This window comes from Micromys minutus (genome assembly GCF_963924665.1).
Source record: "Micromys minutus genome assembly, chromosome: 1".
NCBI classification, from domain to species: domain Eukaryota; kingdom Metazoa; phylum Chordata; class Mammalia; order Rodentia; family Muridae; genus Micromys; species Micromys minutus.
In genome coordinates this window covers 76,357,466-76,385,288 of record NC_137969.1, presented here as the reverse complement: position 1 = coordinate 76,385,288, position 27,823 = coordinate 76,357,466, and the positions used below count along the sequence as shown (strand labels likewise).

Sequence of the window (27,823 nt, the reverse complement as noted above, 5' to 3'; positions counted from 1 at the left end):
GTTCCACTCACTTCTTTGACTCACACACAATTTTGACAGAATAAAGCGGTGAGCATGGGGGAGAAACTAGAATCAAGTGTGATATATACGTATGGAAATGCCACAACAAAACTCTCATAATGGGTTCTAGCCTTAAATATCTTGTGGTACATTTTTAAAGAGACGTCAGTGATTGCTGAGGGAGGAGGAATCAGTCTTCCTCAAGTTCGAGCCCCCTAATTAGTTAGTTCTCCAGTACTAAGTGGTCAGCCCTAAACACATATCCATACAGGCAACACTAAGCAGACTCCTCGCAGTGGGCTGTGTTTATATATTTATGCATGTGTATAAATGTAATGATAACAATGAAAGACAGGAGAGGAGAACAGCTTGGAGATAGAGGAGCAGGATATGCTAATAGGGGATTGAATGTGATCAAAGTGTTCTATGTGCATGCATAGAATGTCACAAAGTAGGTGACTTGTTTATTTGTGCTATTAAAAATTCTAATAAAGGTGGGAACAAATATTGAGCATCAACTTTTTCTTAATACCTTCAGAAGAATGCACTCTAGCAAAAGAATTACAAAAAGATGTAAGAGAAAGAGAGAATTAGAATTCTAGACACTGCTGTCTTCCGCATACATTCATATTCAAGGACTTTTTCTGGGGCCTCTCTAACTCCAAGCCCACACAGTATTTTCTTTCGTTCACCAGACAAAGTATTGTTCAGTGACATCCACACTGAAGTGGTTATTCACATCAAGGTGGCCCACAGAATAGAACAACTGCATTCACCTTCCTTATAATCTCTCTCTCTATGTTTTAATTAAATTGTTCAACTTAGTTCCGTTTATTGAAACCACACTGTCAAAGACTTGAACCTGAGCATCTTACTGGAAGTTAATGAGGAGTTGCAAAGAGAGGTTTCTGCAGAAACTGTGTATAACTGGCCAGGTTTTATGTCAACCTGACCCAAGCTGAGGGAGCTTCAATTGAGAAAATGCCTCCATAAGATCCAGCTGCAAGCTAGCCTGCAAGGCATTTTCTTACTTAGAGATTAGTGAGGGAAGGCCCAGTCCATTGTGGGTGGGGACAACTGCAGGTTTGGTGGTCCTGAGTTCTACAATAAAGCAGACTGAGCAAGCCAGTAAGCCACACCCCTCCATGGCCTCCGCCTCAGCTCCTGACTCCAGGTAGCAGCCCTGACTGAGTTCAACTCATTGTGAGGAATAATAATCTATTTATGCACAACCAGAACTGCCATGAGTCTTGCAGCTTTTCATAAGCTTAAATCTGAACAAAACCAACCCAAACTCTATTAACTGTAAAATGTGCCTAAGAGATGTCACTGAGATTGCCAAGTCTTCATACCCTCCATTCTGTGGGTTCTAAGCGTTCCTCACCATAATACACTCTTGAGAGCTCAGCTTGGTTGGTTACACATATGAACAAATGCTTACCAGTAGCAAATGCTGAATAGAAGCTTTGCAAAATGCAGGGCTGTGTGGCTCTGTGGATGAAGTGCTTGTCTAGCAAGTAGGACAAGAGCTCAGATTCCTAGAATCCAAGGCAATGCTAGGCAGGTATGGCTACATGCCTTTATTCATAGCACTTGGGTGGCAGAAATGGGATTCCTGCAGCAAGCTAGCTAGCTACAGAAGCTGGCATTGGCAAGATCCAGGGACAGCAAGAGATCCTGCCTCAGTGAAGTAGAGAAGAGCTGAGGAAGGCACAAAACACCCACTTAAGACCTCCACACACACGTGAGCCTATGCACATGCAAGCGTGCATACACACATGCATACACACATGCATACACATGCACCATACATAAAAATCTGAAGTACAAATTATGATAGTCCTTGGAATGCAGCATTAGTACATTGCCTTTTTTTTCTATGTATCTTTCTTCCTTTCCCCAGTGAAAACAATTAGCATTGTCTTTACCAGCAAAATAAAAGAAATTCTAAATCTCAAGAAACAAAAGCTGTCACTGGTTTCCAAGCAGCTCAGCTGTAGGCCAGTGTTTCAGCTGAAAGGGGACCTTATGCTTACCTCATGGAAAGAATGAAATTATAAAAACCCAGACCCTTTCATCTTACCAGCTGCCTGGTGGGCTGTAATTTAATATGCAGAATTACCTGCCTCTTCCAATGTTTCTCACCATCCCCAGAGAGATCAGCCCATATGCTCAGCCTGTCCTGTGGCCGATGAGAAACTAACAGTTTTGATTCCTTATACCATTTTTCTATACTCTTCCAAAATCTAAAATTTTTCCCTGGGGCTTTGGTCTGCTATCCCCACCTTTTCTTCATCTGGAACACCACCCCCGACCCCCGTTCCTCAAAGGCACAGAGTAGGTTTCACAGAGCATACTTCCTTCCACAAAATAAAACAGCCCCATCCCCAACTGCAAACCAACTGAAATGGCCTGTTAATTTTAAATTGTGCCACGGCACCCTGCTAAGCACTTGACTCTACCATGAGTAACCTCCACTACTGAACTATAAGCCTACAGGGCAGAAGGAACCTAGGGACCACTGTGAATGGTAACAGTCAGAGTGTGAGTCTAGATTGTTTTTACTGGGAAGCTCTATTCGGGTTCCAATCAATCACTGGCAACTTATGTCTAAGCAGTCTGGCCATGATGTGGTTTTATTAAGAGGCAAGGCATTGCAGGGGTGCTGTGATTCTGGGGGTTCAATGTCCATCACTTGCTCCTCTCCAGCTTCATTAAGTAATGATAATAGTTCATTTTTACCCCTTTAAAAGCTAATCACTAATGATGGGTGAGTTGAAAACATGACAGTCAGTCTGTCACACACTTGGAAAGCATATGCTACCATCCTAGGTAATTGAATGCCATTTTTTAAAATGAATTAAAAGTCATATTGAAATGAGTATCTCGGCAGCCTTTGGAGGAGATGAGATCAAACCTCATCGACTGTAGTCTGGGGGAAATGGGGCTCAGGCTGACAGACGGTCTGAAATTAACTGGATGTGTCTGTGTGTTGGGGGAAGTTGGGGAAAATGCCATAGAAGTATGAACAAGTATCTCAGGAGACTAGAGGAAGGAACTGAGAAACCTCAAGAGGATTCTTGAAGAGACTGGTGCAGTGCTAGTCCTGGCTGGCTCTGTCGGGAGAAAGGACGTTTTTCTATGTTTATTTTCTCGTTGTAATACTGTTTGGTTTCACTTGGTTGTGTTCTATCAAGACAGGATCTCATTCAGCGTTTGAGCTGCCCTTGAGCCTGTGATTCCTCTGTTCCCATGTCTTGATGGCTTGAGTTACAGGAGTGTACCTGACTGGTAGACTGGAACTCCTTACACAGAAATTCAAAAGGAAATACTTGTCACTCACAGGTTCCAGCACAATCATCAGCACTGGCAGGCACCGTTGCTACGTGTGTTCTGTATGCCAAGTGTCATTAGACGCAACCTAACACAGTGTCATTAGGTGGAATGGATTTATTCAACCCTGCTAAGTCAAAGGAAATATTAGCTTTACTTCACACATCTAAAGAGTAAAGTTCTTGAAAGTGAAGGGTTTGGCTAGGTGTCTATATATTCTCTGAGGGATCTCTGGCACAAAACCCACAAACCAAGGTATCAGCTTCATGTCATGTCTGAGGTGTGCTTCAAGGCTAGAGACTCCAGCACACTGTGCAAGAGCCTCATAAATCAATCCAGTAAGTTTTTGTGTCTGTGGGCCCCTTTGTTGGCAGACTCACAGGTGAGCTCATTAGCCAGTACCCCTTGGAAAGATGTTCTTGGAAGCCACACGTGCCCTGCATCACACATGTCTTTTCTACACACCACAGAAGAACATGTCATGCAGATTGGTTCCACTCACAGATGTCCAGGAGGAACTGGGACTCTCTCACAGTCTCTCATAGTAGAGACTGTGCTGGAGAATCCACAAGGGATAGGCAGGTTCGCACAGGCGAACCTTAAGAAATTATTCATGTCCAAGAGCAGAGGGGTTAAAAATATAGAAAACACAGATGGGACAGTGCACTCAGTCCTTCCCACCCTGACTCAGTTCTAAGCTGAAAACTGAACATGGATATGTCATCTTATAATGAACCACAGCAAGATGTCACTCAGTAATCACTTCCGTCACTCCTGGTTCAAAGTGAGAGGCCAGAAAGAACATAACACACATTTTTATTTCTTGCAGAAAAAAAATATTTTTTTTAATTCTAAACAAGGGAACAAAGACTAAAGCCCAGAAAGGTGACCGAATCACAGGAGGCTCTAGGCCATCGAGCACAGAGGAATGAAACACGGGTGACCTTGTGCTGTTTCCGAGGTGGCAGGGTCTCTACCAGCTAGTGGACCAATGACAACAGCCCAACTGGGAAAGGAAGAAGGGCTGTAGCTGAGCTGCTTGGCTAAGGAAGGAGAGGGAGGGGTCTCGTCAATCTCCTGCCTCCAGCTCCCAGGCGGAAGGCAAGTGAGGGCAATGACTTATTCAAAACACAGGGACACATCGAGCTTGCAAATGCTCCACACTTACTCCAGGGCTGGGAACACACACGTCCATGCAGCCAGGAGTGTGAACACACATCTGAAACTCAGGAGACTGAGAGACAAGTATTACAAGTTTGAAAACAGCATAGGATATATACCTAGACCCTATTTCAAAAATAAATAAATGCATTCATCCATACACAGGTAAATGCATTTATATACAAATATATACTACATATTACATACATATATACATACATACATACATACATACATACATACAAACACAGGTAAATGCATTTATATACAAATATATACTACATATTACATACATACATGCATACATACATACATGCATACAAACACAGGTAAATGCATTTTATACACAAATGCATACTACAGATACATACAAACATACATTAAAGGACAGTATAACCTGTCAAGTCCCTCTCTGGTGGCTTAGTTAGGGGCAGGAGATGGAAGCACATGTATTTGTAGGTGTTTGTGCCCCACAACCTAGCTGCCCTTCCATCTAATATAGCACCTACAGAAAGGCAGGCATACTGTCATTAAAACAAACAAACAAACAAACAAACAAAAAACAGACTCCTAGATCCCTGAAGTGAGAGCTAACCTGCCCAAGCTCACACACAAGTGTGAGTGAACTTGAACTCAAGCCAAATGGTTCTCAAAGCTCATCTGTTTCTGAGGTACCCATCTGAAGTTGAAGATTTCCTCTGGTAATAAAGAGAGAAGTACTGTTTGAAACTGCTTTGTGGTTCCATGGTCTAACACACAGTAGGAAAGAAATAATTGACATATTTACATGTTTAATACTGTAAATGTTTTCCCGAGAGAGAGAGAGAGAGAGAGAGAGAGAGAGAGAGAGAGAGAGAGAGAGAGAGAGCTAGGTGGTCTGAAAATCAGAGGGATACGCCCCAGGTGTTCCACATTCAAACAAACCTTGCCTGCCACGTCAACACCAGATTGATTCAGAGTCTTCAGTGGCTATTCTGATTGTCTGCCTTCTAAAATGATTTCTGATAAGAAATAAGAAACCCAATGTGACCCAGACAAGCAGAATTAAATGACTACAATGATTGCCTTTGTTGATTCCTTGGTCCTCTGTACAGACTCATGGCCTTGTTCAGCCTTTCGGTGTGTGCTCTGGAATCTTTCTGCCTAGGGAATCCACACACTCAATAGGCTCCACTGTCTTCTTAGCTGATGAGACCTCAGGACATTCAGTCCTTTGGCAGAAATGTGCTGTTCTGTCAATCAAAGCTCTAGCCCTTTTTGTTCCACGCTCTCTTCTCAAGCTTATCTTGAGCGCACAGGTTGCCTACATCATAAATCACATTGATGACTTGTATTTGGTTGTTACAATAGACTTTAGATATGGAAGTTAATTTATTACCTTTAATTTCCAGCAAAAGAACCTAAAGAAGGGAAATAACACATCCCTGACCTATTAGACACTGTGAACAATTCTCTTACTAAGTATGAAAAGGCAAGAGAATTTTCAATAGTGTAACCTTGAGGTCTTTCCCCTGGGGCCATTCTTTGTGGCCACTGATAAAGTTACCCTGAGGTCATGGGCAGCTTTGTCCACACTGGCCTCAGTGAAGTCAGAGCAGGTCTTTCTCCCCGTGGCTCCAGAAATAAGTAACAAATGACAGTGATGACAGTAACTAATCCCTTTTGCACATCCAGGAATCTCACCTGGATACTCATAGTAAACATTAAAGGTAACTACCATCACTCTGTTTTATAACAAGGAAACCAAGAACCAGTTTCTTTTTTAGGAATATATACCGCACACATGGACCAGAACTCAACCCAGGCCCAGAGGAGTACAAGACACAATATTATACTGAATCCTCGGGCTCCAGTATAGACTGCCATGCTTCCTCCTATAGGTCATGCCACAGGCTCCTTGTGTTACTGTATCTCCCCTCGCCTCTGGCACAGCCATAAGAACATCAAATCAATTCAGCTTCAAAGCTCATTTAAAGCTTAAGAGCCAGTAGTTTTTCTCTGCACACACACACACACACACACACACACACACACACACACACACACACACAAAGGGGATGATTCACTTCAGTTGATTAAACCCTGGAGTACAGACCCTTTATCAATCTACGAGTTCTTGTCCTCTGTATTTATAGTCTTCCCCTCTATGACTTGACACTGTTGTTTTTATCCTCATGTTTCCACACATTTATACCTTCTGTGCCTTTACAGATTTTATAAGCTATAGCAGGGATCAAAGAGAAACAAGTAGCTATTCGTCTTCCATCTTTTCACAGATCCACACTTACCCTCCTCACTCTACCTGAACACTTTTTGCCCTGGAATCCTCTCGAGTACACTTTGTATGCATCTGTGTGTGATCAGATACTGCAGGCTCAGTAGCTACTGTCTCTACCTGCTAAGGAATTCCTGCAGTGGAGGTCAACATTGTCTTTTCTTGCAACCCTGGCTCCTTCTCATCTCCAAGAAATCTATTCACATGCTGGGGAAGGAGCCACACTTCCCCTGTGCTAATCTTCATGCCCAGGTGCCTCTCCACTCACACTTTTTTCAGTATGAGACTCTGAGCTGCATTTCCTAGTTCCCGAGGCAAATTAAAAGTCTCCCGTCTGTGCCGCCAAAACATCTGGTTATATGAGCTTTGTCATGCCTCTTTTTTTTCCTGTTAAATGTTCTCTTTGTTGGTCCTCCGGTACCCAGTACACCAAGTATAGCAGGTATTCATTAACTAACAAATGTTTAAAGAATGAGCAATAAGAATCTATGGCATAAAACAATTGACAAGTAGAGCCCACTCATTCTTTGCCCCAGACTATGGCAGCAGCTTTCTGTCTGGCCTTCCATCTCCATTCTTGCTTAAGTCTTTCAAATCTAATCATCAGACGGTGAGTTTCCTATGGAGAATTATCATGTCAGACTTACATTTGCACCCAGCTCCCAATACGGGCTCCTTAATACCCATTGAACTAGTAGTATCTAACAATACAATGCTGGATTGGCATGAAAAAATACTTCAAAGTGTTGCGAAGGAAAGCAAGTTTTCAAATAAAAAGCGAGCCTTTCATCAGACTTTAGGTTCGATGTATTCTGGAGTATTAAAGCACTTAGTTTTATTTATTTTATATAATTATTTCTTTTTATTCATTTTACACGGTGTGTGCACATGTGTGTGTGTGCCATGGTGTGTAATAAAGATCAAAGTACAACTTGTGGCAGTCAGTTCTCTTCTTTCACCATGAAGGCCCTAAGGATCAAATTCAGGCCACTGTGCTTGGCATCAGATGCCTTCACTTGCTGAACTATCTCATTAGCCCTTAACGTTTCTTACTGGATGTTCTCAACTGAAGGCAGTATTCTAATATTGTTTGGTATAACCTAAAACCTGATATCATGAAGAATAATTTTTTAAAATGCAAAGACTTCATAATGCAGACAGCTTTACAAAACACTTCTCAGTGTGCATTTGCAGAACTAAGGAGACAACACAGACATCATTGCGTTCATCCATATTGCATAGAGCAATACATTGCCTTCCATGGTATCAGCTGCCACGTGATGCTTCCTATTGGAAGGCAAAGTTCAGCCAACTGATCAATACATATTTATTAAAAACATCTTGGGAGGACACCACAATATTGTCTGTAGTAGGGAAATCATGAAATGAGATTGCTTTGGTTTTTTTGTTTGTTTGTTTGTTTTGTTTTGTTGAGACTCAAACAGCTCACAATCTGTTTAGGAAGACCAGAGACAACCAAGGGCAACAAAAGATAATACTTCAGTACAAAAACTCAGAAACAAATCACATACATCTGATGAGATGAAGGTTAAATCTAGGAAAAAAGACTCAGGAAAGAATTTAGATAGCTGTCAATAGATATTTTTTATTGAATTGTGTTAAAGCATATGTTTCACTTCCTTGTAACTTTATTCATTTACCAAATATGCATTAAAACTGAAAGTCCAATGCAAACTCCTCTTCCTTCCCAAATGCTAATTTGTTCCCTGTACAACCAGCCATGTGCATGATTATCACTGTGAGCCGAACACAATAGTTAAATACTTCTTCTACAGACTTGTGTGGTGTCTGCTGTCAACTTACTTTGTGAATAAGTTAGATACCCAGAAATTATGGTGCTCGAGTTTACAAAGCTGAATGAAACGGGACCAAGACTCGAACCCAAGCCTTCTGAAACTAAAATCCAAACTTTCCAGTGCCTTTGAACTAGCAATGACATTTTGACAAAAATTAATAGTACTTCTAAATTCCCACCACCATGAATTTACAGACTATATCAGTTAGAAAATCTATAACATCTCTTTTATATGAAAAGAACACCCTCTCTAGTCTGCCCTGACGCCATCAATTCAGCCATGGCTGACTTGTTCCATAAAGCTACATATCCAGGCAATGAAGATACAAAGGATGCAGGTGGCAAATTTAATCAGAGAACATAAGCACATTAGTTGGGCTGCTAAAAGTGAGACAAGGCCAGAGTCTTAGCTTAGCTTACATTACCTCATACTTAGGGTTATCATATTTAAAATGCTAGATTTCTGATTGCAAACATCATGTCCTCATTAAAACTGCATTTTTCCCATCAGATGTCCTAATGAAATTTGTTTATATGACTCAAAAACACTCATGAGTCTCGTCTAGCTTCCTGCATATGTCTATACTCGCATACAATATTTTTTCAATTACATTGAGTTACTGAGTGTAGTCTTATTTTTGATTTGAGCATCATGTACATTAAATCTTGATAGAATTCTCCACTTTATTTTAGCACTAATTGTATCTTAGGCTATTAACCTGAGTCACCATGATGAGAATTTTCAAAAGCCTCTTTGAAGATATTGAAGGCAAAACTTTACCTTTTACCCAGTCTTCTAAACTTCCTCTGATATCCTTAGAATATAGGGATTGTGGCTTAGTTTACCAAAGTATGGTTTATGAGAAGAGTTTCAAAGTATTACAGCCAGAGACCTCCTCAAACACCGTGTGAGCATCCCTGGGATGCCATGGCGTTATTTGTCCTTAAGTAATTGCTTGGCTGCAGTAACCTCAAAGTTCACCTGCTGCTTTCAACCTTGATCTGACTTTTAAGTCTTGGCTTGTGATATAATCACTATAACACTATAAAAATATCTCCTATGAAAAGCAACATGGTATTTTCAAATACAAATAGCTTACCCCCTACTCAAGATTACAGGTCATATACATTTAATTATTCAAAGAAAGCAAGAAAAGAAACAAACTAAGCAACTTGTCTTTCAGGTGTATTCAACTGAAGAATTTGTCCCTGGATATTTGTCCTAAAATATGCTAACACTAACACTTAAAGTCAAAACTCCTAATAATTGTCAGGAAACTGCTTTACTACATGCACAATAAAGAAATGTAAGGTGCTGTCTAATATGAGTCCAGAGTGCCACAATTGACTCCTCTCCTGCTCTTTCACTTGGCTTCCAGTTTGTTCCAATAGTCAGATATGTTGGGAGTATGCATGCCAGGAAGTGACATGAAATCACCATTACGGTCTGTAAAGAAACACCATGACTAAGGAAACCCTTATAAATGATAACATTTCCTTGGGACTAGCTTACAGGTTCAGAGGTTCAGTCCACTATCAGCAAGGCAGAAACATGACAGTGTCCAGGTAGACATGGTGCTGGAGGAGCTAAGAGCTCTACATCTTGATCTAAAAGCAGCCAAGAAGAGTCTGTCCTCTTGAGGCAGCAAGGAGAAGGGTCTCTTCGGTACTGGGCAGAGCTTGAGCATTAGGAGACCTCAAAGCCACCTACATAGTGACACACTTCCTCCAACAAAGCCACACCTATTCCAATAAGGCCACATCTCCTAATGATACCACTCCCTGAACCAAGCATAATCAAACCACCACATTCTCACCCCATGGCTTGTTCAAACACATGAGGGGACCATACCTAGACATAGAATAATGCTAAAACATTTAGTTCAACTTCGAAAGTCCCCATAGTCTAAAACAGTCTCAATAATGTTAAAAGTTCAAAGTTTAGAGTCTATTCTGATGTTCATCCAATCACTTAACTGTAATGCGCTATAAAATCAGAATAAAATAGCAGATCACTTACTTCCAACATCACAGTATATAAATTACTATTCCAAAATGTCATAGTGATGAAATGCTAGAACCAAAGCAAGACCAAAAAACCAGCTGGGAAAATTCTAAATTCTGTATCTCCATGTCTGAGATCAAAGTAGTCTTCATATCTCCAACTCTTTTCATCTTTGTTGACTGTAAGAAACTTTCTTCTCCTGGGCTGGTTCCACTCCCCTATTAGCAGCTTTCCTTGGCAGGTATCCCATGCCTCTGGCAATTTTAACATTTTGGGATATCCAAGTCAACTTCAATGTTACTGATTCTTATTCCAGTATCTGAGATCCACACATGATTTTCTGAGCTTCTCAAAAGACCTTGGGTCACTTCTCCACTCTGCCCTTTGTAACGCTCTAGGTTCTGGTTGACTCCACTCTACTGCTGCTGCTATTCTTGGTGATTATCCCATGATACTGGCATCTCCAATATGCTGGGGTCTTCCGCTGCAACTAGGCTCCAACAATAGACTCTCATAGGCCCCCTTCATGGTGCAAAGCCTCAACTTCTTTGCATGATCCCTTCAGTTCTAGGCCATCAACTACAACTGAGTCTAAACCTTCAAAAATGGCCTTCCATAGCCTCTCACAGAGCCAAGTCTCAGATGCTGCCCATGACCCTTCATGGCTTCAAAAAACAGTACCACCTCAGTGATTCTTACACATTACCAACTCTAAGACAGAATACAACCTTGGCTCTCTCTGGAATACAGCTTCTTTTTACTCTCAGAAAACATTTTCCAGAAGATTTTACTTCATTGATGCTGGTCTCTTTTTAATAACTACTAATTTTTTAGCTCCAGCTAACCAGCAGCAGTTGTTCCAGTAATTTTCTTCTACTCTTGATTCTAAAGCCAGAGCCCCATGGTCATGGTTGCTGAGTTCTGCTGCTTACCAGGGATGGAACATGGTTCCCTTGTTCTATTACAGTGTCACCAGCTTTCTGTTTTGCATCTCCTTCACTACCTAAGTCTGACTGTTCTGAAACTTGCTCTGTAGATAGACCTTGAATTTAGAGATCTACTTGTCTCTGTCTCCTGGGATTAAAGATGTATAACACCATGCTTGAACTTGTTTTGAGGTCACCATTCTCTTAATTTATTTATTTCCTAGAACAATGGATTTAGATCCATTCTATTTCCTTGTGCTCCTTTGATATTTGAATCATATATTTTATATTTATTTTCTTTTGAAGCTTGCTATGCTGCATTAAAATGCTCTTCGTGGGACTAAACCACAACACAAAGTATAAACTGGGTTGCTTCGAGACCGTCCATGCAGTCAATCTGAGTCACGCCAACCTTAGCCTCACACAGACTCTTCAGACAAGGACAAAAAGCAGCCACATTCTTCACCAAAATATCACAATAACAGTCTCTCAGCCATATGCTAAATTTTTTCTCCTCTAAAACCTCTATAGCCAAGCTTCCACAGTTAGAATACCCCTCAACAAAGTCTTCCACATTCCGACCAGGATGACCCATTAAGTACCACTTAAAGCACTCACTGCTTTCCAAAGTCCCCAAATCCACATTTCTCCAGACAAAAGCATGGTCAGGTCTATCACAATGATAACCCAGTCCCTGGTACCAACTTTTGTCTTGGTCAGGGTTTCCATTGCTGTGGAGTGACAGCATGACTAAGGCAACTCTTACAAAGGACAACATTTAGTTGAGGCTGGCTTCCAGGCTCAGAGGTTCAGTCCATTATCATCAAGGCAGGAAACGTGGCAGCATCCAGACAGGCAGGGTTCAGGAGAAGCCAAGAAAAGATCTACATCTTCATCTGAAGGAAGCCAGGAGTAGACTGTTTTCAGTCAACTAGGAGGAGGGTCTCAAAGCCCAACCCCCATATTGACACACTTTCTCCAACAAGGCCACACCTCCCAATAGTGCCAATTCCCTGAGCTAAGCACATTCAAATCCCCACAGGATCATTATCATTCCTCTGAGCATTTTGGAAACCAAAGGGCTGACTGTTGAAACGTGTAGCCTTTGAGTAAATGGTAGAACCAGACTGAACTGCATATTGCAAAACAGGTAGCTAATTGTTGGGAGAATTTCAGCCTGTGATGGACAAGTAGCCAAGACCTCACGCACACTTCAGAAGCTGAGGACACTCATCACAGTATATTCAGACTGTCTGCAATTGTAATAACCACTTCTGCTGTGGCTTGAAAAGGCCTTAAGAAGAAATAAGACCACTCTTTCAGAGAAATATTATAATTTGTAAAAGAAGAGTCTTTTCAAAGAAAGCTGCAGTGATTTTCTCAGAAATAAACTACTTGAAATTAAAAGAAAATGAGCTTGAACCATAGCAATTCATTGCAACTGAAAAATTTTAACCACAAACACAAATTGGTTAATATATCCATTTCTTCCTAATTTGTATGACAGAGTTGCATGTATGAGTGTATTATACTCTATATCATTGTATCTCTAATGGATCTAAACAATAGTTTCACCTGACTGGCCACAAAACATTTACAGAGTTCTTAATTTTCCCCAAACTTGATTAAGTTGCACCAGTATAGTCTCTGTGACTAGATTACAATGTCTTTAAAGTTAGAACCATTGACTATGTGTTTTCCTTATTTGTAGCTAACCCTCAAAGCTCCTGGCCAAGTATACTCAGCACCCAGTGAGCACTTGTTTACAAACTCCTCCACAGTCAGAGCTGCAGGAACTGGGGCTTAAGAACATGGACTTAACACAACATCAGTGGATGGCATTTACTGTGTACTTTATCAGTCACTTGAGCCTCAGCAGCTCAGTGGAGTATGGATTGATGGCCATAGATGCCTGAATTTCTCAGACTGCCTCACTTGCCCAGACCTTAGCTGATTGAACATGCGGGGCAAAATCTTTGTCTCCCACATGCCCAGCATTGGGTTGCTGCATGCAACTGCCTCTCAATTCAAAGCTTTGGGCTTTACATTAAGTCTTTGATACATTTACTGTGGGGTTAAGAGACAGAAATCTCATGTTTTTCTTCTTCATGTGGATACCTCATTTTCTCAGCACCATTTGTGGGAGAATGCGCTTTTTTTTTTTTTTTTTTTTTTTTTTTTTTTTTTTTTGTTCCCAGTACATGTTTTTTGCCCCTTTTGTTGAAAATCGAATTGCTACAATAGCCACTTAAAACTAAAGCAAGAAAACAAAAAGCCACAATAGAAATCTAACAAAAAAGATGAAGGATCTCTACAATGAAGGACCTCTATATGGAAAGACCTGCTCTGCTCATGGAGTTATTCAATATGTCTGTTTTTCTATCAGTATCGTGATGTTTTTGTTAGTAAAGATAGACAGTACAATTTGAAATTAGTTATTGTGATACCTCCAATACTGGCTTTTTGTTGGTTGGTTGGTTGGTTGGTTGGTTAGTTGGTGTAGTGATTTTAATATGGTTGGCCCGGAGAGTGTCACTATCAGGAGGTGTGGCCTTGTTGGAGAAAGTGTGTCACTGGGGGATGAGCAGTGGGACTCTCCTCCTAACCATATGGGAGTCAATATTCTTTTAGCTGCCTTTGGAACAAGCGGCAGAACTCACAGCTTCTTTTGTACCATGCCTACCTAGATACAGCCATGTTCTTACCTTTATGATAATGGACTGAACCTCTGAACCTGTAAGACAGCCTCAACTAAATGTTGTCCTCATAAGTCATGGTGTTTGCTCACAGTAGTAAAACCTTGACTAAGATAGGTGGTTGGTTGGTTGGTTGGTTGGTTGGTTGGTTGGTCGGTTGGTTGACTATTTTGCTCATGATAGATGTAGTTATTTGGAGTCTTTGTGCGTCTATGTGAACTTTAGGGTTGTTTCTCTATTTCTGTGAAGAATGCTGTTGGAACTTTGCTGAGGAATAGGCATTTCACAATGTTAATTCTGCTGTTCCACAAGCAAAGCAGGTCTTTCTATGTAGAGGTCTTCCATTGTAGAGATCCTTCATCTCCTTTGTTAAGTTTCTTCAGGGGGAGGGTTGTTTCCTTGCTTGTTTTTCTTTGTGGCTATCTTGAGTGAGACTTTCCTCATGATTTTTTTTTCTCAGCACCCCAGCTAATGGTATACAGAAAAGCTGCAGGCTTTTAAAATTACCATTGTATTTATTTGTGTGTTTGTTTATAGGGCAAGGCCAGGGTACTTGTGGAGGTCAGAGAATAACTCCTGGGAGCTAATTCTTTCCTTCCTCTTTATGAGAACAGGGTCCAAGCTCAGGTTATGCTTAATGTAAAGCACCTTTACCTGCTAAGCCATCTTGCTGGCCCACTACTGACTTTTGTGTGCTGAATACATTTATCAGAACTAAGAGTTTCTTAATGAGTCTTTAGAACTGTAAGTACAGCATTATTTTGCCTGTAAACAGGTAATTGACTCCTATTTGAATCTCTCTGATTTCTTTCTTTTGCCTTATTCTCCTGAAGTAGCTATATTGTATAAAACAATGGAGGGTTGTTTTTTTTTTTTTTTTTTTTTGAGTGTGTAACATGTACAAATTACCACTAAAGTGTTTTCTAAATTATATTATTTACTAAAATTATTTAATGCTAAGTAATTTTACATGCACATATCATGAAAGATAAAGCTGAAGCCAGACAGCAATGAATTGAAGTGGTGGTTTTAGCTAAGAGGCATACTGTTAGTCATCTTAATTAATATATCCTGTTTTTTTTTTTTATTTTTATGAGCTAATCATTCACTTGGATGTTGAAGGGCTGCAAACACTTGTATAAGCATCTCTTATAGGGCCATTTTGCAACTGTGTTTTCTCTGTGAATTGAAACATAACTTTAGTCTGTTGTAGTGGTAGAATGCATTGGCACATAACCACTAGTTATAGATCATGGAATGTTGATTGCTCTGTAGGACTTGGTTTGCAAACCACTGCTAAACGAATTAAAAGCTATGAAGAGAGAAGGATCCAAAGACCCTTGTCTCATTCTGAGAACATTCGAGGCAGGAAACTGAACTGTTTTCTCCAGCATTCTGCAATGCCAAACAGCACCAAGTAAGGGACTGTTGGCTTTGTAAGATCTTGTCACCATCAAAGACAGCTGGACAAAATTCAACTTGAACAATCCTAAACCTATCAGCAACAACCAACATTGCCCAGAGTTCCAGCTGGCAGCTCAATATATTGTTGTCTCAGTTTTTACCACCAACTGAAATTCTCCCAAGGCCTTCCCACGACAGCCTCAGCCTCTTCTATAGGCTATGCACAGACTGCATTTAGCTGGGTAGTCTGTATAGCAGAGGGTGTCATGATTGTGACCCATGAACCTATGACAGTCTCTCTCTACTGGACTCAGACTGTCCACAGCTCGTGGTACACTGGAGTATGGCTGCAGTGTAGTTCAAGAAACTGTGAGCATGGTGTTTAGGTTTGCTCTCTATTCGAAGTATTTGAAACTGTGCAGAACCTGTTTGGTTTGACTCATGAATACAATTATAAATGAGCAATGAGTGCATACACTCTGCTGGTCATGGGGACAACACCATCTTCCTCTGAGACAGGACTGAATAAAAATCTTAGGTTCCTAAAGAAAATGAGCATACTTGCAAGTTTTCACTCATCGCTTCTGTTTTGGAAAGCAGGGCCTGTCCGGTTGAGGTAGTTATAGGAAAAGGAGCCTATTAGGAAACATTTAACCTCCTACTCAACTAGGTGGAAAGATGTCATGCTCTAATGTCACCTGAGGTTGCATACCTGTGACAAAAGGGGAGGCCCAGTAGTAGAGAAGGAAGCCTAATCACCATGGGTAAAAATAAGCAGATGTAGACCAGGGAAAGGTGGAAGAAGCTGGTGAGATCTGTACTATGGCAAATTGGGCAAGCTATAAGCCCCGCCAAAGCAGCTGCTCTGTCTCCAAGCCCAGGGGAGGGAGAGGGTTTGTAACCTGCCAACAACAAAGTAAAGGGGACTTCAGGTATAGATGGGCACTCATAGGGGTTCTTTGAGGAATAAAAACCAATCCTTAACACATTTAAATTTGCAAACCAAGATAGTTCTTAGAGATCTAGCCAAGGGACCCTTCGGACTCCATCCAAGTGAGACAACTGGGTTTGGGGAGATGTCCAGTCTTCCTTGTTGCCCTCAACTGGTACATTTAAAATAGAGTCCAGTGGCTCAAAAAATCATCACTTTCTTTGCGCAGGTATTTCATGTGCATGTGAAAGTAGTGTGCAAATTAACCATGAACCACACTTGTTTCTATTATATTAAAATTGATAATGACCATGGGTATCTGCCTAGACTGCTCATTTCTACATTTCAGATGATCTCCCCTATGTATCTCAAAAATTGTTCTGTCTCCCTCTCCCAGGTCTGGAGAGTCTCCCTTTCCTCCTGCTGCATCTTAGCCCATGCAACTCTAAGGGTCCAAGCCTGTCTCCCTTTGCCCAGCCACTGGCTGAGTAGAAATGCTTTATTACTAGTCAAATCCATCTGAGGGCAGGCTTCCTTTAACCAGCGTGCAGGACGCCGCAAACAGGATTTTAGGTAACACAGTTAGCAAGAGAACATCAGCTGCTACATTACAGTGGTTTAAACAAATGACAGAAAACAAGACTCCTTTCAGTGTCCATGAGGGTGGCTACTTGTCCTCTGTAATGGTTGTTGGGATATATTCATCCCATTGCCACTGGAATCTTGTTCCAGCTTTCTCTCCGGTTCCCTGGTCTCTGTGATCTCTGTCATAAGACACAAAACATGACACATGGAGACTGACGGAGAGTAAGCAGAGCTCATTATATAAGTGGCACAAGGAACTGCCAAGGAAAAGAGATTAATGACCAAAGGTTCTACTGTGGGGTAAAGCACTCTCATATATGAGAACAGAAAATGGCCAGAGAGACTGAGGCACCAACTCATGTTTCTATGTAGCCTTTACAGTATTGCTGAACATTTCTAGATAATAAATACTAGCTCAATTTTTAGTTCTGTGACTGTTATAATCATGCTTTCTAGGTGTTCAGACAATGAATATAAAAATAGCAATAACACTGGCATGATCATGAACTGGACAACCTCACAAAAGGAGGCCATTTTATCGATAGAAGGTCACACACAACTGAGTTAGTGGAGTACACAACAGAGTTCACTGCACAGAGTGAGAAAAGAGTGTGTACAAGATGAAAGCCAATTATGATGGGAAGTCTGACAAGTCCTTGAATCTAATCGAAGTGTTCTTGGCTGGTAGAAGGAAGCCAATGCACACTCCCAATCAATGGCCACTGAGTTAACTTGGGCGTTCCAAATAGATGAGTGTGTATTATCCTGGCTCCCCTGACTTCTCAATGAAATCAAACACAGAAGGTACAGCTAAATGCCTGTCAGAGAATGAAAGGGTAAGTTCTGCTAATGGATACACTGGCCTCCTGTAATGTAGAACTGATCCTGCCTAAGCTGACCAAAAAGCATGGCTTGTGGACTTCATCAATATACATGTTCATCTCAAATTCTATGAATATCATATGTCTACAGTATGTTTACATGGATGTGGGTATGCATGTGTGTGTGTGTGTGTGTGTGTGTGTGTGTGTGTGTGTGTGTGTGTGTACATGTGGATTTCATAGGATCAGCTGTGGAAATCAGTCCTCTTCTCCCATCAATGTATTCTGGGGATAATCAAACCCAGGTATTCAGCCTTGGCAGCAAGCTCTCTTACCCACTGACCATCTCTCTAGCCCTGAATTATATGAATTTTAATGAAACGACAGGATGCAAACAATTATTGATACTTTATCCACATGCAGATTAGACTTTGTTCCTCTATTTATATATTTAGAAAATGTAAATTTTGGACAATGTGTGCACTTAGAGACCCCATACGAGGTGTGTTTAAATGATGGGATCATTATTATAGATCAGAAAAAATACTTTACAGTTGTTCAACATTTCAACATTTTGGCACATCTTTCAAAACTAGTATAGCCAGGACACTTTTGGTCTTCTCTGTTTCAAAAAAGAGAAATTATTTGTCTCCCCTTGTGTGTGAACTATGCTTACTTTTCATTACTTAAAAATATTGGCAGCAGTAGTGGACATCGTTTGTTATATAAATTCTTCCCTTCTCATCTTGGATGCCCTCTTCCTTTTTTTTGACTCCTCTACTCTGGACAAAGCCATCTGCCTGTTGATTATACATCCGGGCTAATTATACAAAGGTCCACATATAGAGAAACTGAGCCCAGGCCACAGCCAGGTGAAGGACTCTGGGTACATATCCTCTTTCAGAGGAGTGCTGGGGTGACTAGCTTTCGACAGATACTGAAGCGCACAGGCCCTGACTGGAGCATTCCGTGGAGTACCATGGAAACTGAAGAGTTTACGAAAATCCTTCTGAGCTGCTAAGTTTAAGGGAATGTACTATAGAGTGACAAATAATGGATACAATGTACTTCCTTCTCTCATTCTTCCTGTCACTCAACCTTCTCAGTCCCAGTACTTCAGCTCATCCTTTCCCCCCTCTTTCTTGTCACACACGACAGATGTCCCAGCTGGTCAAAGCCACAATCGCTCTGAACCCATCTCCTTCTGTGTGGTGAGAATTTGGGTTTCTTAAAAAACCCATTGATAATATGTAAATATGGTTTTGTTTTAATCCCAGTTGTGGGATGTCAGGCTGCTTCGGATGGTCAATAGCTGTTAACTGTAATTGTGACTTGCTCTGGGAGGGGTGTGAGTTTTGTCAGCTGCAGATAGCTTATGTTTGGATTTCTGAGAACTCCTGAGAAGGTATAAATGTCAGAGCACCAAGAGGGCCTGTGGCCAGCTGCTGTTCCCCTGCTGTGGTCCCTACTGCTGCCGTCTTCTGTTGCTGGTTTTGCTATTACTGGATTGCTAGATTACTGCACATTCTGATGACTAAGATTGAATTTACTCCCAGAATTCCATGCTCCTAATCAGCAGGAAGTAGTTTAAAGGGTCTACATCTCCCTTTCCCTATAACCTTCATTCTCTCCTACCCAGGGTTGAGAGGCTATAAGAGATTAGGATGGAATAAGGTTTGGAAGGGTGATAAGAACCCAATAGAATAGCCCAAAAATATGACTACACTTCATCACAGACAGCACATGCTAATTAGTTATTGCCTATTATGTTGACAACTGGGGTTATTGTCATCTCCTTCTTTGTCTTTATACATACATCATAAAAAGGTTGTTTAAAACTTTTCTATGATTAACCCATCCTTAAATGACACTCTATTGCAGTGGTTTTCAACCTATGGGTCTCAACCTCTTTGATATAGATATCCCGCATATCAGATATTTACCTTACAATTCATAACAGTAGTGAAACTACAGTTATGAAGTAGTAACAAAATATTTTATACCACATGAGGATATAAAGGGTTGTCATTTCAGGAGGAACAGCGACAGGAAGGTTGAGATCTATGACTCTAGTGACTTCTCTACTCTGCATCTCTTGCTCTCCAGAGTGGAGCTTCTTAAAATAATAGTCTTTGTTTCCTCCACTTTAACTTAAAAACATCATACAACCTCAGTTTGAATAAAATAAAATCTGTGTTACCCAAATCCCATGAACTCCAGACTAGGGATGACTCACAAAAGGCTGGGACCTCCTCCATTGATCACTAATTAAGAAAATTTCCCACAGATAGACCTATGGAGGCATGTTTTCAGTTGAGGTGACCTTTTTTTTTTTTTTTTTTTGATGACTCCAGCTTGTATCAAGTTAATGTGAAACTAACCATTGCAATCCCCAAACTTTTTAATCCACCACAAGTCTAAATACAAAATTTTATCTAAATAACCTCTCAAAAGCCCTTACCCTAACCACCTAGATCATCTAAGTCACAGATAGATGACACTCTGGGTACACTCCATCTTGAACAGAGGGACAGTTTTCCTGTGATGGAATGATTAACCAGAAAACAAGTTTTCTGCTTCTAAAACACACAGATAAAACATATGTGTTTTCATCACAGAAGGGAGAAAATAGGAGACATTAAAGGGGCCTCTGGTCTCACACACATATTGAAGACTAAGCAAGAAAAAAATCCCTTTGGGTTTTAGTGTCCATGAGCACTTCTCTTTGGTTCTCAGATCCATTCTCTGGGCCCACAACGCCAGTGCTTGTGCCCTCAGCAGCTGTATAATCATCCTTGGCCCTGGGTCCATGGCTCTGTCCAGTGAGTCATTGTCCCTGAAGGCTGGCACATCTGTGCAGCTGCAGACTTTATTATTTCGTGCCATGCCTATGTAATTAAGAGAATCTGAAAATACTTTTTTATTTTGTCCATCCTCTGTTCAATTTCAGACTAAAATGTTTCTGGGGTGTAATAACCCTCCAAGAGAGCACAGGCCATCTGTGTACACCAAGGGGAGTCACTCAGACAATAGTTTCCCACATATACTTTGCTAAGACAGCCCTACACCATTTCTGGCTTCTTACAACATGAAGGAGTGTATCCATGAGTTGAATGCCTAATCTCTCCAACGATTGTCCTCATGTGCCCTTGGCTGTCTCTCCAGAGCACATTTGCTTAACAGTACATTTCTTTTCTGCATTCTTTGCAATCTGGATAGCACAAAAATCTCTTAAATCATCAAAGGCTGATGCAGAAGAATTTCTTCTTTAGTCTTTCCTGCCTCTCTTATTTTCTCCACCTGGCAAAGAGAAACCAGACAGCCCCCTTTATGATAAATGTCCAATTTCATCATTTGCATCTTCCACCAAACGAGATATGCTTTAGCCAAATTTTTTACCACTTTATCAAAAATGTTGTCTTTCTGTACTTTCCAATATGACCTCATTTGCGTCTGGGACCTGACCTAAGATTCCTTTGTATTTCTAGCTCTTCAAGCCAATATTAGATATTTCTTTGTTTTTTAAGTTTTCACTAATTCTTTAAGAATCTCGTACAATGTGTTTTGATAATAATCATCTCCCTCCTCACTCAAACTCCATCCAGAGCTATCCTTACATCTCCACAACTCCAAACTTCTTGTCCTCTTTTAAAAGATTAACCCATTGAGTTTAGTTTGTGCTGCTCATATACTCATAGATATGAGGGCCTCCACTGAAATGTGATCAACCATGCAGGGACCACAATCATGAAGAAGACTTATTCTACTTCCTCTAGAAACAGTCAACTGTCTTTGGTTCCTTAGCCATGATTGGAAGCTCATGAACTCTTCCTCACCACATGCTAACATGCTGACTGGCTTGATCTTATGCAGATGTTCTGCAGAAAATCTTGGGTGCTAGGGCTTCATACTACTATTGTACCCATGGGCATATCTTTAAAATAATCAGTATTGTAGTTCATAGGGTTCATCACTGGGTAAAGCTGATGATGCCTCCCTGTTGCTTCTAACAACTCAATAACACAATCCAGTACTATGAAAGCTCAATATCAGATTTTTCTATCATGCCTGTACCTATCACCCAATTACAAAGCACTTCTAAAGTGTTTTCTGTCTATTATAGCAGCATTTTGCTCCCTGGTATTAAAAAAATCCATATCAGTTCTACAAAGGAAAACAGAATAGTTTCTGTGTGATATTAAATTTTGTTTGTCTTATGTGATTAGAGGGACAACCAAAGATGCTGAAAACCTTTGAATGGGAGCTGATGTTCTAGTCTTCAGGCAAATGTCTTCTATTATGAAGTTTCATTTTCCCTTAAGTTCTTTTGGTTCACCAGATTATTGAGGAGAATATTTACTTAAAGTGAGATAATTAGTTCTCTCTGGCTTGAACCTTTGTATGATAATATAAAATTATTGGCTCACAAAAATAATATATTTGACTACCGACTTAGTCACTTTTCTATTTCTGACAAAATGCCATAATCAAGTCAATATGTAAAGGAAAGCACTTAATTATTTAATTGGGCTTATGGTTTCAGAGGATTGGAGTCTAAGATGATAAAGTGAAGGCATGGTCACAGGAACAGCTAAGAGTTCACATCTTGATCCTACAAGCAGGAGGCAGAGAGAGAGGCACACTGAGAATAGCTCAAGTTTTTTGAAACCTCAAAGGCTGCCCCTAGAGATATACCTCCTTCAACTAGCCACACCTCCTAATCTTTCCCAAGCAGTCCCATCATTTGTATGCCAAATTTCCAAACATATGAACCTATGGACTCATCCAAACCATCATAATTGCTGCACCTCATAGAAAATATACCAACAATTAAGCATAGAAGTGAATATTTTATGATTTTGTTCATAAAAATAATATAGTGAACTGAAAGATGTACTAGCTATAGTAACACCTTCCACTGATTCTTTAAATAACCAATAATTAACTGAAAGAAGTTGGATAGGCTCATATTTTTGTCCTTCAATCCCTTGAGTTGGCTTCCAAGTTGGAATGATATAACATTGACAATGTTTACTAGAATATTATAACAATCCTTCAAATTCAAATGCACAACACAGATGAAGCACATCTGTATATATCAAGTTATGCTTAGGAGACATGATGAAATAGTTGAACTTATAGATTGTTCTAAGACATTTTCTGTATTGTTCTGTGAGGAAGAGTTAATTAATTGAGTTAACATTTATATATAATACATACTTTTCTTTAGGTAGTTCTATTTGTGTCTGCCTACTAAATGTAATTTTTAATTTTCTTACCAACTCAACATAAGATATATTGGCCACACACAGGCTCTTAATATACCTAAGCAGGCAGTGTTCAAGACTATATGGAAAAGTCACATTCAAAAGGACCCCCTATCACATGGCTAACTTCCTTTGCTGGCAAATCTGAGAAAACAAAACCCCTTCCTTTGGTGGTTTGTGAATCCTCCGTGCTTTAGCGTTTACTTAAACTGCATTGGCTCAAAGATGCTATCTCTTCGGTGCACCAGAACTATTTTTACTTTGGAGGCTCATTCAAACTGAAGTATGCTCATACAAAATCAATTCCCAAAACCAGAATATACAAGTATCAAAATAAAGCTATAATAGAAGAATCGTATTATGGTGCCCTCCTGACCATCCATTTTTCTGCAGGAAAGTCTTATTTAATTCTTCTGTGAAGGATTACATCACTAGGTGACAATAAAATAATGAGGGCAACTGAAACAATGAGGTTTTCCCAAAGCACACTGCCATCTCCTGTGGGTGCATTTATGCTACCCATCAGCACCACGGCCTTCACATGTACTTTAGCAGACATTTTTTCAGATATGTTAACTTTTCCTATCTGGCTATAATAAATAATGACATTGGCTTTTTAGCCAATTATTTCCTTTAAAATCAAAATAGCCATTACAGTTCCTCATTCTGGGCATATGATCAAATTACTTTTTAATAACTTCTTTGACTTAGGTGTGGAATTGCAACTATTCCTGGCCAATAATTTTCACGTACTAAATGTTACTTCTGGACAGGAACAGTTACTATGAATGTAAGTCCCACTTTAGTTTTTATCTGCCAAAACATAGCCATGTTCTAGATAAAGTTTGCTTTGGGTCCCAAAGTGCAAAATGTATAAAACAGGGGCATCCACCAAATTTGTGGAAGTCACATGCCATAAGCAAAATCCAAGTTTGACGTTTAAACCTTGGAGATTTTGGACTTGCTTGTCACTACAGTAAAACTATTTCTAAACTAACTAGGAAGAGGACAAGGCATATTTTATCTGTGAGACTTAGGTTATGACTCATGACAATTTTATTTTTCTTTTTCCAAGTCTTTAGAAAATTCACCACTGCTGATGTTTGTTTTAATCTACCATTTCTAGAGTCATAAGTGCATAATTCATGTATAAAGTTTATCAAGTGATGTAATTTTTATGCATCTGACCCTAACCCTGTACATATACACAAATACTCTTACCTTTTTAATATAGGTAATTAATTTATAAATTTTAAAAGTTTTATTATCCATGAGATTTTTCCAAGAAGAAGCTGGAGAATACATTTAATCTGTGTTTTATTTTTATCTACTTTTGTTGTTATTTTTTTTAGATCTGTTTATAAAGACCTATGAAGCAATCAGGTTGGCTCCTGCTATACTGTGTATAATTATCTTCTCCTCTAACTATCAAACATGACCATCAACCCACAGCGTCTAATAAAGAGGGTGTGTGACATTAAAAATTCAGCCTATGGTGAAGGAGAATTTATTGTACGTCAAAGACAGTTAAGAAAGGACTTTCAAGCTCATCATGCCTTTTTCTTCTGATAGAAGTTCATCATCATCACCACCACCACCACCACCACTGCCCCCATCATCTCTTTCTCTTCTGTGTCCATTTGAGAAAGAAAAAGGAGTATTAAAGACATATTGAAGGGTACTGTATATATAAGAGAAACCAGGTTGCTAGCTTTGTTGGCTAGTCAGTTCCTTACATATAAGGAGAGAAAATCTGTAAACATTTTGGATCATTGATACCCCACGGAATGCTAATTCTCATTTTCAGAAAGTGACAATTCCTTATTCAGAAATGTAATGAGAGTACATATCACTTTTGATGTGCAATTTTGAAGCAACTTTGTACAAACTCACATGTCCAACCCTTCCACTGACAAGCACCACCTTATGGCTCCATGCTTTCCTTTGAGAAGTTTCTGGGAGGTGAATCACTCAGACTCTCCAGAGACTAAGGCTATTAATAACCATCATTCAGGACAGACAACTGCAGAGCCGAAAGCCTCGGGAAAGTAGCTGTCAACTCCTCCAGACCTTCACCTCACTGTCTGGCAGCTGCCCAACGTCGGCAGTTTGCAAAAGGGGAAACTTCTCTTGAGAGCTGGATCAAGGGTTATTTTAACCTTTGCCCTTAACTTATACTTTCCACACAACCATTTTACAATGACACTACAAATCTAAGCTCGGAAGGGCCAAAGTTTTTGAAAATCTTAAATCGTAAGGCAGTTCTCAAAATATCTTCATGGTCTCAAGATGTTTTTCCCTGAAAAATGGTGTACAAAAAGAATCAGGCCCTCTAAGCAATATTTTATCAATACAAATGGTTGACAGTTATGCATTACTTGTTAGAAAGTTGGAAATATGCCCTTGCCAAATTCTTACCAAGGACGTGAGTTCAGCACCTCCATGTCATCCACAGAGCCTGCAAAGATTGGAGGGGGTAAATAATTTCTCTGATACCTCAAAACATTTGAACCATTTCTCCAAATTCCATTGTCATAAATCCTAACTTATGTTGCTCCTAGCATGGAAATTATGTAAGATTGGAAAGTTGTAGAGTAACCAAGTGAGCCTTCATTCTTAGAAAAACAAATGGCTTTAGCAACCAAAGGCAAAGCATTAATGTCAGCATGTCCAAAAAGGAGGCAGGCAAAGGAGAATTGTGACATCAGAGCACGTGGAGACGAGCGAAGACTAGGAAAGTGAAATGCCCTCTTCAGGTTGGATCTTCAAAGTAAACAAAAAGACATATCTGAATTGTAAAACTGATTTTTATTTTTAGATCTGTGTATTGCCTTTCAACTTCATTTTCCTTTGTGTAGTGTAAGCAGGAACATCTGACGGTTGCTGTTGTGTGTGTGTGTGTGTGTGTGTGTGTGTGTGTGTGTGTGTGTGTGTGCGTGTGTTTACAAGCTCCTGTGCCTGTTACAGCAGGGATGGGACCTCACCTGTCCACCCATCTTTTTATGCTCTCTGGCACACCCGAGCGAGACCGACAACCAGTCAACTGGCCGAATGGCATGTGATTCACTTGTTTGTTTTGCTTTTTCTTGATGTTTAACGTTTTTTAACAAACCATTATCTCAGTTATGTCAAAGAACTCTATGTTCAAGCTTTCCATTAGCAAATACTACATTCCTTCATTTTTAAATGTTGCTTTAATCTCATAGTTGCCAACATCACTTTTCTGAGGAAAAAACTCACATTTTGTCCTTTCCGTGATAATACAGTGAACACAGTAGAAACAATGAACATAGTAGGGACATTTTAAAAGACAAGAAAACACCAAACCATCCCCTACTGACTTTGTGTTTTGGTAGAAACAGTGGTTCTCCTTAAGTGACCCCCAAAACTAAGTGGTTGTTTTTTTTTCTACCTATTAAAACAACAGGTAGATTTAATAATGGAGCGTGGCACAGCACCTTGGATAAGTGCCCCCAAAGGTTCGTTCATTGAAGACATTGGGTCTATTCCAGTGATGTGTGGAACCTTCCAGAGGTGGAAACTCATTAGAAAACTTCAGGTCATAAGGGATTTGCAATTAGAGAGGATTGTGAGATCCTGACCTCTTCTTGTTATTCCCATGAGGTAATCAGCTTTGCTTTAACACATGCTCTGGTCACATGCTCTGCCTTGACAGTTGACTAAAACAACACACCAAGTAGCAATGCACTGGCATACTTTTTAATAGGATGTATGTGGGCATTTTTCTTGTATGTCTGTGCACCACACCTATGCCTTGTACCCGTGGAAGCCAGAAAAGAAGGGCATTAGATGCCCCTGGAACTGGAGTTGCCAACAGTATCGAGCTGCTTTATGGATAATGGGAATCAAATCTTGGTCCTCTGGAAGAGGAGCCAGTGCTTTTAACTGCTGAGCCATCTGCCCCACCCCACTCTTCATTGGTTAACAAACACATGAACTACCTACCACACGTTTGTACCACAGTTTATTTAACCAAGACTCCACCGACAGATATCCGTGCCTTCTCTTTTGTTATTACATGATTACAGTCAAAGCATTGAGTGAAGCTCATTGCCAAAGGTCCCTGAACACAGGTAAAGCACAGTTCAGAGTCAGATCGCCAGTCTATCCTTGAAAACAATTATTAGAGGCACAGTTGCTGAGGCAAAGGGCATTTTCATGCATCATATTGCCCGCAACTGATGAGTCCACTCCACGCAGCTATTTTCCATCATCACAAGCAACATGTCACAGAGTCTTCTCCTCCCAACCATGTCATCTTGCCTCTGACAGACAAGAAATGACATCCCCTGGTAGTCATGGTACCCATCTCTTGTTTGGAATGAGGATGATCAGTTTTCAGGTATTTAAGAGTAATTTAAATCAATTTCAACTCAAAGATAAACAAATGAATAAAAACAATAGGAGAACATGATAATTCACAAGGCAGGCATGTCAGAATAGCATTGGATCTCTCTTCCACAGTCAGAAAAGCAAGAAGAGTGAGAAATGATAAACAAGTGCTTAAAGCCAATGGCCAACCAAGACTGCTATTTCCAGCCAAACTATGCCAAGAAGAAATGGGGCCATTCAAGGCACACAT

The 27,823-nt window shown here is 40.2% G+C and overlaps 1 long non-coding RNA gene across 1 annotated transcript in view; it reads right to left on the bottom strand.

Moving 5' to 3' along the window:
- The window catches only part of LOC308429965, a 90,493-nt gene that overhangs the window by 19,319 nt on the left and 43,351 nt on the right, over nt 1-27,823 (bottom strand). Inside the window, exon 2 of the long non-coding RNA XR_013975335.1 lies at nt 25,639-25,678. This is a non-coding gene — a long non-coding RNA (uncharacterized lncRNA). The remainder of the gene's footprint in view (nt 1-25,638; nt 25,679-27,823) is intronic.